This window comes from Ranitomeya imitator, chromosome 2, assembly GCF_032444005.1.
Source record: "Ranitomeya imitator isolate aRanImi1 chromosome 2, aRanImi1.pri, whole genome shotgun sequence".
NCBI classification, from domain to species: Eukaryota; Metazoa; Chordata; class Amphibia; order Anura; family Dendrobatidae; genus Ranitomeya; species Ranitomeya imitator.
In genome coordinates this window covers 91,612,790-91,626,906 of record NC_091283.1, presented here as the reverse complement: position 1 = coordinate 91,626,906, position 14,117 = coordinate 91,612,790, and the positions used below count along the sequence as shown (strand labels likewise).

At 41.0% G+C, this 14,117-nt stretch overlaps 1 long non-coding RNA gene across 1 annotated transcript; it reads right to left on the bottom strand.

The window, feature by feature from the left end:
- Positions 1-9,575: 9,575 nt before the first annotated feature.
- Positions 9,576-13,605, bottom strand: LOC138667213 (uncharacterized). The gene is made up of 3 exons (XR_011318649.1): positions 13,521-13,605; positions 11,032-11,085; positions 9,576-10,093 (listed from the first exon to the last, which is right to left on the bottom strand). It is a non-coding gene; the product is annotated as an uncharacterized lncRNA (long non-coding RNA).
- Between the last annotated feature and the right edge of the window lie 512 nt (positions 13,606-14,117).

Below are 14,117 nucleotides of genomic sequence, written 5' to 3'. Positions count from 1 at the left end.
ACCTGATCATCTGTATATAACCTGTGTGAACAGGGTTCAGAGAGGAAAAATCCATGTGTGCATACAGGGTAGAACAGCTTTTGTGCAGATAGCCCAAGAGGAGTGGTGGAACTCCCCAGTCTTGTAGACACAAGAGAACAATTATGGAAACAGGAACACATGGGCTACTTGCACAGTGAACAAGTCTGTATGATCATGTTCACACACCACCAAGAAACCTGAAGACACAAAAGAGAATAGTGAAACCAAAAACACTCAGTTTGAAAAAATGTTGCAGTAATCCGCAAGTGCTAGTAAAAGATGTAAAAAACAGGGTATTTGGTTGATACGTTTTTTGCAAAAAATGTATACTAAGCTGCTCTACCAATCTTCACGGTATACCCTTATCAGAGCAGTCCTAACTAATGTATGCAATCCCTATCTGATGTATTTAAAAACCTGATCATCTGTATATAACCTGTGTGAACAGGGTTCAGAGAGGAAAAATCCATGTGTGCATACAGGGTAGAACAGCTTTTGTGCAGATAGCCCAAGAGGAGTGGTGGAACTCCCCAGTCTTGTAGACACAAGAGAACAATTATGGAAAAAGGAACACATGGGCTACTTGCACAGTGAACAAGTCTGTATGATCATGTTCACACACCACCAAGAAACCTGAAGACACAAAAGAGAATAGTGAAACCAAAAACACTCAGTTTGAAAAAATGTTGCAGTAATCCGCAAGTGCTAGTAAAAGATGTAAAAAACAGGGTATTTGGTTGATACGTTTTTTGCAAAAAATGTATACTAAGCTGCTCTACCAATCTTCACGGTATACCCTTATCAGAGCAGTCCTAACTAATGTATGCAATCCCTATCTGATGTATTTAAAAACCTGATCATCTGTATATAACCTGTGTGAACAGGGTTCAGAGAGGAAAAATCCATGTGTGCATACAGGGTAGAACAGCTTTTGTGCAGATAGCCCAAGAGGAGTGGTGGAACTCCCCAGTCTTGTAGACACAAGAGAACAATTATGGAAACAGGAACACATGGGCTACTTGCACAGTGAACAAGTCTGTATGATCATGTTCACACACCACCAAGAAACCTGAAGACACAAAAGAGAATAGTGAAACCAAAAACACTCAGTTTGAAAAAATGTTGCAGTAATCCGCAAGTGCTAGTAAAAGATGTAAAAAACAGGGTATTTGGTTGATACGTTTTTTGCAAAAAATGTATACTAAGCTGCTCTACCAATCTTCACGGTATACCCTTATCAGAGCAGTCCTAACTAATGTATGCAATCCCTATCTGATGTATTTAAAAACCTGATCATCTGTATATAACCTGTGTGAACAGGGTTCAGAGAGGAAAAATCCATGTGTGCATACAGGGTAGAACAGCTTTTGTGCAGATAGCCCAAGAGGAGTGGTGGAACTCCCCAGTCTTGTAGACACAAGAGAACAATTATGGAAACAGGAACACATGGGCTACTTGCACAGTGAACAAGTCTGTATGATCATGTTCACACACCACCAAGAAACCTGAAGACACAAAAGAGAATAGTGAAACCAAAAACACTCAGTTTGAAAAAATGTTGCAGTAATCCGCAAGTGCTAGTAAAAGATGTAAAAAACAGGGTATTTGGTTGATACGTTTTTTGCAAAAAATGTATACTAAGCTGCACTACCAATCTTCACGGTATACCCTTATCAGAGCAGTCCTAACTAATGTATGCAATCCCTATCTGATGTATTTAAAAACCTGATCATCTGTATATAACCTGTGTGAACAGGGTTCAGAGAGGAAAAATCCATGTGTGCATACAGGGTAGAACAGCTTTTGTGCAGATAGCCCAAGAGGAGTGGTGGAACTCCCCAGTCTTGTAGACACAAGAGAACAATTATGGAAACAGGAACACATGGGCTACTTGCACAGTGAACAAGTCTGTATGATCATGTTCACACACCACCAAGAAACCTGAAGACACAAAAGAGAATAGTGAAACCAAAAACACTCAGTTTGAAAAAATGTTGCAGTAATCCGCAAGTGCTAGTAAAAGATGTAAAAAACAGGGTATTTGGTTGATACGTTTTTTGCAAAAAATGTATACTAAGCTGCTCTACCAATCTTCACGGTATACCCTTATCAGAGCAGTCCTAACTAATGTATGCAATCCCTATCTGATGTATTTAAAAACCTGATCATCTGTATATAACCTGTGTGAACAGGGTTCAGAGAGGAAAAATCCATGTGTGCATACAGGGTAGAACAGCTTTTGTGCAGATAGCCCAAGAGGAGTGGTGGAACTCCCCAGTCTTGTAGACACAAGAGAACAATTATGGAAACAGGAACACATGGGCTACTTGCACAGTGAACAAGTCTGTATGATCATGTTCACACACCACCAAGAAACCTGAAGACACAAAAGAGAATAGTGAAACCAAAAACACTCAGTTTGAAAAAATGTTGCAGTAATCCGCAAGTGCTAGTAAAAGATGTAAAAAACAGGGTATTTGGTTGATACGTTTTTTGCAAAAAATGTATACTAAGCTGCTCTACCAATCTTCACGGTATACCCTTATCAGAGCAGTCCTAACTAATGTATGCAATCCCTATCTGATGTATTTAAAAACCTGATCATCTGTATATAACCTGTGTGAACAGGGTTCAGAGAGGAAAAATCCATGTGTGCATACAGGGTAGAACAGCTTTTGTGCAGATAGCCCAAGAGGAGTGGTGGAACTCCCCAGTCTTGTAGACACAAGAGAACAATTATGGAAACAGGAACACATGGGCTACTTGCACAGTGAACAAGTCTGTATGATCATGTTCACACACCACCAAGAAACCTGAAGACACAAAAGAGAATAGTGAAACCAAAAACACTCAGTTTGAAAAAATGTTGCAGTAATCCGCAAGTGCTAGTAAAAGATGTAAAAAACAGGGTATTTGGTTGATACGTTTTTTGCAAAAAATGTATACTAAGCTGCTCTACCAATCTTCACGGTATACCCTTATCAGAGCAGTCCTAACTAATGTATGCAATCCCTATCTGATGTATTTAAAAACCTGATTATCTGTATATAACCTGTGTGAACAGGGTTCAGAGAGGAAAAATCCATGTGTGCATACAGGGTAGAACAGCTTTTGTGCAGATAGCCCAAGAGGAGTGGTGGAACTCCCCAGTCTTGAAGACACAAGAGAACAATTATGGAAACAGGAACACATGGGCTACTTGCACAGTGAACAAGTCTGTATGATCATGTTCACACACCACCAAGAAACCTGAAGACACAAAAGAGAATAGTGAAACCAAAAACACTCAGTTTGAAAACATGTTGCAGTAATCCGCAAGTGCTAGTAAAAGATGTAAAAAACAGGGTATTTGGTTGATACGTTTTTTGCAAAAAATGTATACTAAGCTGCTCTACCAATCTTCACGGTATACCCTTATCAGAGCAGTCCTAACTAATGTATGCAATCCCTATCTGATGTATTTAAAAGGGTATACCGTGAAGATTGGTAGAGCAGCTTAGTATACATTTTTTGCAAAAAACGTATCAACCAAATACCCTGTTTTTTACATCTTTTACTAGCACTTGCGGATTACTGCAACATTTTTTCAAACTGAGTGTTTTTGGTTTCACTATTCTCTTTTGTGTCTTCAGGTTTCTTGGTGGTGTGTGAACATGATCATACAGACTTGTTCACTGTGCAAGTAGCCCATGTGTTCCTGTTTCCATAATTGTTCTCTTGTGTCTACAAGACTGGGGAGTTCCACCACTCCTCTTGGGCTATCTGCACAAAAGCTGTTCTACCCTGTATGCACACATGGATTTTTCCTCTCTGAACCCTGTTCACACAGGTTATATACAGATGATCAGGTTTTTAAATACATCAGATAGGGATTGCATACATTAGTTAGGACTGCTCTGATAAGGGTATACCGTGAAGATTGGTAGAGCAGCTTAGTATACATTTTTTGCAAAAAACGTATCAACCAAATACCCTGTTTTTTACATCTTTTACTAGCACTTGCGGATTACTGCAACATTTTTTCAAACTGAGTGTTTTTGGTTTCACTATTCTCTTTTGTGTCTTCAGGTTTCTTGGTGGTGTGTGAACATGATCATACAGACTTGTTCACTGTGCAAGTAGCCCATGTGTTCCTGTTTCCATAATTGTTCTCTTGTGTCTACAAGACTGGGGAGTTCCACCACTCCTCTTGGGCTATCTGCACAAAAGCTGTTCTACCCTGTATGCACACATGGATTTTTCCTCTCTGAACCCTGTTCACACAGGTTATATACAGATGATCAGGTTTTTAAATACATCAGATAGGGATTGCATACATTAGTTAGGACTGCTCTGATAAGGGTATACCGTGAAGATTGGTAGAGCAGCTTAGTATACATTTTTTGCAAAAAACGTATCAACCAAATACCCTGTTTTTTACATCTTTTACTAGCACTTGCGGATTACTGCAACATTTTTTCAAACTGAGTGTTTTTGGTTTCACTATTCTCTTTTGTGTCTTCAGGTTTCTTGGTGGTGTGTGAACATGATCATACAGACTTGTTCACTGTGCAAGTAGCCCATGTGTTCCTGTTTCCATAATTGTTCTCTTGTGTCTACAAGACTGGGGAGTTCCACCACTCCTCTTGGGCTATCTGCACAAAAGCTGTTCTACCCTGTATGCACACATGGATTTTTCCTCTCTGAACCCTGTTCACACAGGTTATATACAGATGATCAGGTTTTTAAATACATCAGATAGGGATTGCATACATTAGTTAGGACTGCTCTGATAAGGGTATACCGTGAAGATTGGTAGAGCAGCTTAGTATACATTTTTTGCAAAAAACGTATCAACCAAATACCCTGTTTTTTACATCTTTTACTAGCACTTGCGGATTACTGCAACATTTTTTCAAACTGAGTGTTTTTGGTTTCACTATTCTCTTTTGTGTCTTCAGGTTTCTTGGTGGTGTGTGAACATGATCATACAGACTTGTTCACTGTGCAAGTAGCCCATGTGTTCCTGTTTCCATAATTGTTCTCTTGTGTCTACAAGACTGGGGAGTTCCACCACTCCTCTTGGGCTATCTGCACAAAAGCTGTTCTACCCTGTATGCACACATGGATTTTTCCTCTCTGAACCCTGTTCACACAGGTTATATACAGATGATCAGGTTTTTAAATACATCAGATAGGGATTGCATACATTAGTTAGGACTGCTCTGATAAGGGTATACCGTGAAGATTGGTAGAGCAGCTTAGTATACATTTTTTGCAAAAAACGTATCAACCAAATACCCTGTTTTTTACATCTTTTACTAGCACTTGCGGATTACTGCAACATTTTTTCAAACTGAGTGTTTTTGGTTTCACTATTCTCTTTTGTGTCGTCAGGTTTCTTGGTGGTGTGTGAACATGATCATACAGACTTGTTCACTGTGCAAGTAGCCCATGTGTTCCTGTTTCCATAATTGTTCTCTTGTGTCTACAAGACTGGGGAGTTCCACCACTCCTCTTGGGCTATCTGCACAAAAGCTGTTCTACCCTGTATGCACACATGGATTTTTCCTCTCTGAACCCTGTTCACACAGGTTATATACAGATGATCAGGTTTTTAAATACATCAGATAGGGATTGCATACATTAGTTAGGACTGCTCTGATAAGGGTATACCGTGAAGATTGGTAGAGCAGCTTAGTATACATTTTTTGCAAAAAACGTATCAACCAAATACCCTGTTTTTTACATCTTTTACTAGCACTTGCGGATTACTGCAACATTTTTTCAAACTGAGTGTTTTTGGTTTCACTATTCTCTTTTGTGTCTTCAGGTTTCTTGGTGGTGTGTGAACATGATCATACAGACTTGTTCACTGTGCAAGTAGCCCATGTGTTCCTGTTTCCATAATTGTTCTCTTGTGTCTACAAGACTGGGGAGTTCCACCACTCCTCTTGGGCTATCTGCACAAAAGCTGTTCTACCCTGTATGCACACATGGATTTTTCCTCTCTGAACCCTGTTCACACAGGTTATATACAGATGATCAGGTTTTTAAATACATCAGATAGGGATTGCATACATTAGTTAGGACTGCTCTGATAAGGGTATACCGTGAAGATTGGTAGAGCAGCTTAGTATACATTTTTTGCAAAAAATGTATCAACCAAATACCCTGTTTTTTACATCTTTTACTAGCACTTGCGGATTACTGCAACATTTTTTCAAACTGAGTGTTTTTGGTTTCACTATTCTCTTTTGTGTCTTCAGGTTTCTTGGTGGTGTGTGAACATGATCATACAGACTTGTTCACTGTGCAAGTAGCCCATGTGTTCCTGTTTCCATAATTGTTCTCTTGTGTCTACAAGACTGGGGAGTTCCACCACTCCTCTTGGGCTATCTGCACAAAAGCTGTTCTACCCTGTATGCACACATGGATTTTTCCTCTCTGAACCCTGTTCACACAGGTTATATACAGATGATCAGGTTTTTAAATACATCAGATAGGGATTGCATACATTAGTTAGGACTGCTCTGATAAGGGTATACCGTGAAGATTGGTAGAGCAGCTTAGTATACATTTTTTGCAAAAAACGTATCAACCAAATACCCTGTTTTTTACATCTTTTACTAGCACTTGCGGATTACTGCAACATTTTTTCAAACTGAGTGTTTTTGGTTTCACTATTCTCTTTTGTGTCTTCAGGTTTCTTGGTGGTGTGTGAACATGATCATACAGACTTGTTCACTGTGCAAGTAGCCCATGTGTTCCTGTTTCCATAATTGTTCTCTTGTGTCTACAAGACTGGGGAGTTCCACCACTCCTCTTGGGCTATCTGCACAAAAGCTGTTCTACCCTGTATGCACACATGGATTTTTCCTCTCTGAACCCTGTTCACACAGGTTATATACAGATGATCAGGTTTTTAAATACATCAGATAGGGATTGCATACATTAGTTAGGACTGCTCTGATAAGGGTATACCGTGAAGATTGGTAGAGCAGCTTAGTATACATTTTTTGCAAAAAACGTATCAACCAAATACCCTGTTTTTTACATCTTTTACTAGCACTTGCGGATTACTGCAACATTTTTTCAAACTGAGTGTTTTTGGTTTCACTATTCTCTTTTGTGTCTTCAGGTTTCTTGGTGGTGTGTGAACATAATCATACAGACTTGTTCACTGTGCAAGTAGCCCATGTGTTCCTGTTTCCATAATTGTTCTCTTGTGTCTACAAGACTGGGGAGTTCCACCACTCCTCTTGGGCTATCTGCACAAAGGCTGTTCTACCCTGTATGCACACATGGATTTTTCCTCTCTGAACCCTGTTCACACAGGTTATATACAGATGATCAGGTTTTTAAATACATCAGATAGGGATTGCATACATTAGTTAGGACTGCTCTGATAAGGGTATACCGTGAAGATTGGTAGAGCAGCTTAGTATACATTTTTTGCAAAAAACGTATCAACCAAATACCCTGTTTTTTACATCTTTTACTAGCACTTGCGGATTACTGCAACATTTTTTCAAACTGAGTGTTTTTGGTTTCACTATTCTCTTTTGTGTCTTCAGGTTTCTTGGTGGTGTGTGAACATGATCATACAGACTTGTTCACTGTGCAAGTAGCCCATGTGTTCCTGTTTCCATAATTGTTCTCTTGTGTCTACAAGACTGGGGAGTTCCACCACTCCTCTTGGGCTATCTGCACAAAAGCTGTTCTACCCTGTATGCACACATGGATTTTTCCTCTCTGAACCCTGTTCACACAGGTTATATACAGATGATCAGGTTTTTAAATACATCAGATAGGGATTGCATACATTAGTTAGGACTGCTCTGATAAGGGTATACCGTGAAGATTGGTAGAGCAGCTTAGTATACATTTTTTGCAAAAAACGTATCAACCAAATACCCTGTTTTTTACATCTTTTACTAGCACTTGCGGATTACTGCAACATTTTTTCAAACTGAGTGTTTTTGGTTTCACTATTCTCTTTTGTGTCTTCAGGTTTCTTGGTGGTGTGTGAACATGATCATACAGACTTGTTCACTGTGCAAGTAGCCCATGTGTTCCTGTTTCCATAATTGTTCTCTTGTGTCTACAAGACTGGGGAGTTCCACCACTCCTCTTGGGCTATCTGCACAAAAGCTGTTCTACCCTGTATGCACACATGGATTTTTCCTCTCTGAACCCTGTTCACACAGGTTATATACAGATGATCAGGTTTTTAAATACATCAGATAGGGATTGCATACATTAGTTAGGACTGCTCTGATAAGGGTATACCGTGAAGATTGGTAGAGCAGCTTAGTATACATTTTTTGCAAAAAACCTATCAACCAAATACCCTGTTTTTTACATCTTTTACTAGCACTTGCGGATTACTGCAACATTTTTTCAAACTGAGTGTTTTTGGTTTCACTATTCTCTTTTGTGTCTTCAGGTTTCTTGGTGGTGTGTGAACATGATCATACAGACTTGTTCACTGTGCAAGTAGCCCATGTGTTCCTGTTTCCATAATTGTTCTCTTGTGTCTACAAGACTGGGGAGTTCCACCACTCCTCTTGGGCTATCTGCACAAAAGCTGTTCTACCCTGTATGCACACATGGATTTTTCCTCTCTGAACCCTGTTCACACAGGTTATATACAGATGATCAGGTTTTTAAATACATCAGATAGGGATTGCATACATTAGTTAGGACTGCTCTGATAAGGGTATACCGTGAAGATTGGTAGAGCAGCTTAGTATACATTTTTTGCAAAAAACGTATCAACCAAATACCCTGTTTTTTACATCTTTTACTAGCACTTGCGGATTACTGCAACATTTTTTCAAACTGAGTGTTTTTGGTTTCACTATTCTCTTTTGTGTCTTCAGGTTTCTTGGTGGTGTGTGAACATGATCATACAGACTTGTTCACTGTGCAAGTAGCCCATGTGTTCCTGTTTCCATAATTGTTCTCTTGTGTCTACAAGACTGGGGAGTTCCACCACTCCTCTTGGGCTATCTGCACAAAAGCTGTTCTACCCTGTATGCACACATGGATTTTTCCTCTCTGAACCCTGTTCACACAGGTTATATACAGATGATCAGGTTTTTAAATACATCAGATAGGGATTGCATACATTAGTTAGGACTGCTCTGAAAAGGGTATACCGTGAAGATTGGTAGAGCAGCTTAGTATACATTTTTTGCAAAAAACGTATCAACCAAATACCCTGTTTTTTACATCTTTTACTAGCACTTGCGGATTACTGCAACATTTTTTCAAACTGAGTGTTTTTGGTTTCACTATTCTCTTTTGTGTCTTCAGGTTTCTTGGTGGTGTGTGAACATGATCATACAGACTTGTTCACTGTGCAAGTAGCCCATGTGTTCCTGTTTCCATAATTGTTCTCTTGTGTCTACAAGACTGGGGAGTTCCACCACTCCTCTTGGGCTATCTGCACAAAAGCTGTTCTACCCTGTATGCACACATGGATTTTTCCTCTCTGAACCCTGTTCACACAGGTTATATACAGATGATCAGGTTTTTAAATACGGATAAATAAACTTGGCACTCAAAATGCGAGGAGTAATGCTTCTAATTTTATTGATGCATCCAGACACATGCACAATGCTAAACGTTTTCGGTCCACATCGGACCTTCGTCAGAGCGTATATTTTTGGCAATGACTACAAATATAAACGGAAAAGTAATGTCACATGATACATAGATACATGTCAAGAAATGCATATAAAAGTACAAATAGAGAAACTACAGTGTCAGTGATGTACAAAGTAACAGGGGGAACAAGTGCAGCAATGGCTAAGATCTATCCAGACAACAGGTACTCCGTGCGTAATGGAGATGTGGTCCGTGATGAGAGGCTAGAGACAGAACACAGGCCCTAATGATAGGATACAAAAGCTCAAAACGAGCCAATAGATAACAGTAGCCAAACATAACACGAGGGGATAATATAAGTGTATAGCACAAGTATATAGCAAAAAAAATGGGATCCTAATCCAATCAGAGGTGAAGGACAACAGGCGGGTACGGTGACAATCTAGATTGATGCTAGAAGTGGATCTACCGTGGTGACCTAAAATGATAAAGAGCACGTGAACAAAGTACAATGTACAGGACAAAATAAGAAGGACAGATATAATGAAGGGAGAGGCACCACAAACTGAAGAGGAGAAAGTATGGAGGGCAGAGGAAGAAGGTAAAGGGGGAAAGCAGCCTAAATAGCGCCAGTCCAATACAGGTGAGAGATGAAGAAGCGGCACATAAAATAGACATGTGTCACCAAACGGCTACCTGGAACTAGAAGCCAACCGGAGGCACAAAGGAACGACCAGGAGAGAGAACGCTGCGGCGGGTGTACTGAAGGCTGTAACAACACACAGAGCGTCAGGGGGGAGGGGGGGAGGTAACAAGGAGGCCTACGGAGCAGCGGCGTATAATAAGAGAAAACACACTGACCTGGAGGAGTGGGACCCACAATATATGAGAGAAGCGCCAAGGCTAGGAGCAGAGCCTAGAGGGAGAAGCAGCGCTAAAACGAAACAAAGCCGGGTAAGGTACCAAACCAAGGGAGCGGTAAAAGAGCTGGCAGTGGATACAACGCCTACCTACGGGTCCGAGGCGGGAAGACGCGCTAAGTCCGGCAGCAGAGAGCGACGCTGAGAACAGGGGAATGCTTCCGGGTATAAATCCCGGAGAAGCGGTGACGTCAGAAGTGGTCACATGACCGGGGAAAGCTAGCGCGTGCGCAAAGAATAGTACGGGGAAAGCAAAGGGAAACAGGGACGCACAGCCTAAGTAGCGCAGGCGCAGTGGCACAGAAAATAGCAATAAGAGCCAAGAGGCGCTGGATGAGCAGGCTAGAGGGAGAGAAGGGGGAACAAAGAAGAAATAAAGGGGAAAACCACAGAAAGGGAAAGTAGAAAAAGGGAAAGGCCAACATACTGGCTCTAAGACACATGAAAACAGGAAAACGCAAAAAGGAAGAGAGAATACAGGTGGAAGAAATCCTACCCAACAGACAAGGGATGGTGCCCAGTGTGGTAATAATGGTGCATACTAGCGATTCTAGAAAGAGAAAAAGAAAAAGAAAAAGAAAAACGAATTAATGTATATACAGCAACTCCACATCAAAATACAAAAATACAAAAAGTATATACAAATATATACATATATACAGGGCAGATCCGACTCTACAATAGAGGCATAGTATGCAAAATCCCACTATACTTATAGGAACGCTGATACCTCATATTCCCTATTGAGCCCTTTTGGCTCAAGGGTCTGGAGAGTAAAAATCCAGAAGGCCTCCCTTTTCTTAAGGATTTTACTCCTATTGAGACCTCTCCTACTCGGTTCAATTTGTTCCAGAACCTGGAACCGTAATTGTGAAATATTGTGGTTCTTTTGATGGAAGTGGAATGGAAGGGGCAGATGATTCCTATTACAGCGAATAGTAGACTTATGCTGTGAAATCCTATCTTTAATGGGCTGGGTGGTTTCTCCAACATAGGCCAAACCGCAGGGGCACTTGATGAGATATATGACATAAGAGGAATCGCATGTGAAATAACCCTTAATAGGGATACCCTGTCCCGTTTGGGGATGGAATACTTTGGAACCTTTTTGGACATTATTGCATTGAAGGCAATTAAGACAGGGAAAAGTGCCCTGTTTTTGAGTATGTAGAAAAGTTTGTCTGGACACGATGGACCTAGAACCTACATCTGCCTTAACCAATTTATCACGTAGATTTCTAGCCCTCCGAAAACAAGATAAGAATGGCAATTTAAATTCAGGAATGGATGGGTAGCTTCTTTGTAATAGACCCCAATGGCGTCTAATAGTAGATTGCACTATGTTGGAAAAAGGGTGATAGGTGCTAACAAAAGGAATCCGTTTCTTATTGTCAGTAGTTCTAGTGGATGTACTAGTTTGTCTAGCTTTGATGAGTGTATTCTGTGGGTAACCCCTGTTGGAGAATTTTTGTTGCATCTCATCAAGTCTAATGTTTTTTGTAGTGTCGTCCGAGACTATCCTATTCACCCGTTGAAATTGTGATTTAGGGATAGCATTTTTGATGGAAGGAGGGTGGCAGCTGTTGTAGTGCAGGAGACTATTTCTATCAGTGGGTTTAGAAAAAAGATCAATAGATAACCCACCTTCATCTGTTTTAGAGATCAGGGTGTCCAGAAAACTGATGCGGGCCAAATTATATTGTAAAGAGAATTTTAATTCAGGCCACACATTGTTGAGGTGTTTATCAAATGCAATGAGTGAGTCAATAGGGCCATCCCAAATACAAAAAATATCATCTATGTATCGGCGCCATATGCGCGAGTGGGCTTGGAACAAGGAATGGGTATAGACAAAATCTTTCTCAAAAGATGACATATAAGCTATCGCATACGGGGGCGCTACATGCGAACCCATCGCGGTGCCCTGTTGTTGGATGTAGAAAGTATCCTCAAACATGAAATAGTTTTCTCTAAGGACCAAATTCAAAAGGTCCGTACAGAAGCGGCGTACCTTAATATGAGTGCCTGCTTCACTGAGGAGTCTATCCACAGCCAGTATACCTTTTTCATGAGTGATGGACGTATATAGGCTGCTCACGTCCCAGGTCACTAAGAATGAAGAGGAAGGGATAATGCCCAGAGACCTAATGAGTTCAAGGAAATCATTGGTATCTAAAATGAAAGAACTGGTGGTTTTGACTAAAGGTGTAAGAATTTTCTCCAGTACAATCGCTGGGGGGGAAAGAATGGAATCAGTCAGGGCCACAATAGGACGTCCTGGTGGTTTAAAGAGCTGTTTATGAACTTTGGGCAACAGGTAGAAAATTGGAGTTATGGGATCATTTTTCACCAAAAAGGTCCTTAATCTACTATCTATAGTGCCCTCCTGTTCATGAAACTCAAGAAGGGTCCTGATTTTCTGGGCAATGCTGTTAAGGGGATTATGTGAAATTATTTTGTAGACCTCAGGGTCATTAAGTTGTCTGTAGGCCTCTTCTAGATAATCTGTCCTATCCATAATCACTATGGCCCCACCTTTATCGGCTGGTTTGACCATAAGTGTTTTGTCAGCAGCAAGCTGTTCTAGGGCCAGTTTTTCTGCAAGTGATAGATTAGAATGGAAATGAAATTTACCCTGGTGTAAATCTCGATGGAAACAGCAAATGTCCCTTTCCACCAAAGAGATAAAAGTCTCAATGGGTGGACTGTTTTTAGGAGGCATAAATGAACTTGGGGAGCGAAGACCCAAGTCGTGCAGGTCAAGGAGTGACTGACTCACCCGTGAGGGGGGGTCCCCTGGTGGTGGCTGAGTGGAGAAATGGACACGTAAACGGAGGTTCCGAAAGAACCTCTGTAAATCCATATCAAGCTCAAAAGCATTGAACTTGTACGTAGGGCAAAAAGACAAACCTTTCTGTAATAAAGTCAATTGTGATGTGTCCAATGATTTAGATGAAATGTTGATCACCAGTGGGGGTTGCGTACCTGTGATCTGGTCGCCATGTGGCTTCTGGAGTCCCCTGCGGCATTGGCCCCCCCGCCTCGTTTTCCTTTTGGGCGCCCTCGGCTGTTCCCTAAAAAATTGCCAGATGTAAATGTATACGAGGTGCCAGATCTGCTGTCGGCCGAACCTGAGGAACTGAGGGAGGTCCGCCGTCTGGAGGATCGGTGGGGTTCTCGCCACTGGTATACCCTGTTTTGTAGGTAATCTTCGGTGTCCCTCAGAAATTTTGATCTTTTCTTCTTCTCCAAGTCGAGCCTGTGTGTGCGAAGGGTCTCCAGATTTTGCGTTTTGAGTTCTTGAAACGCCTCCTGGGACATGGTACTTGTAAGTTGGTTTTCGATGGCACATATCTGTGAATTAACGGTATCCAGATTCTGTTGCAAATAAGACAAGGTTAGAGTCATCAGATCAGCAGAACATTTGTTAAGAATATGTTCGAACTTGGTACAATATTCCTTGTCGTCCCGAAAGAAGGTAGGTTTGCTGTTTCCATCGAGATTTACACCAGGGTAAATTTCATTTCCATTCTAATCTATCACTTGCAGAAAAACTGGCCCTAGAACAGCTTGCTGCTGACA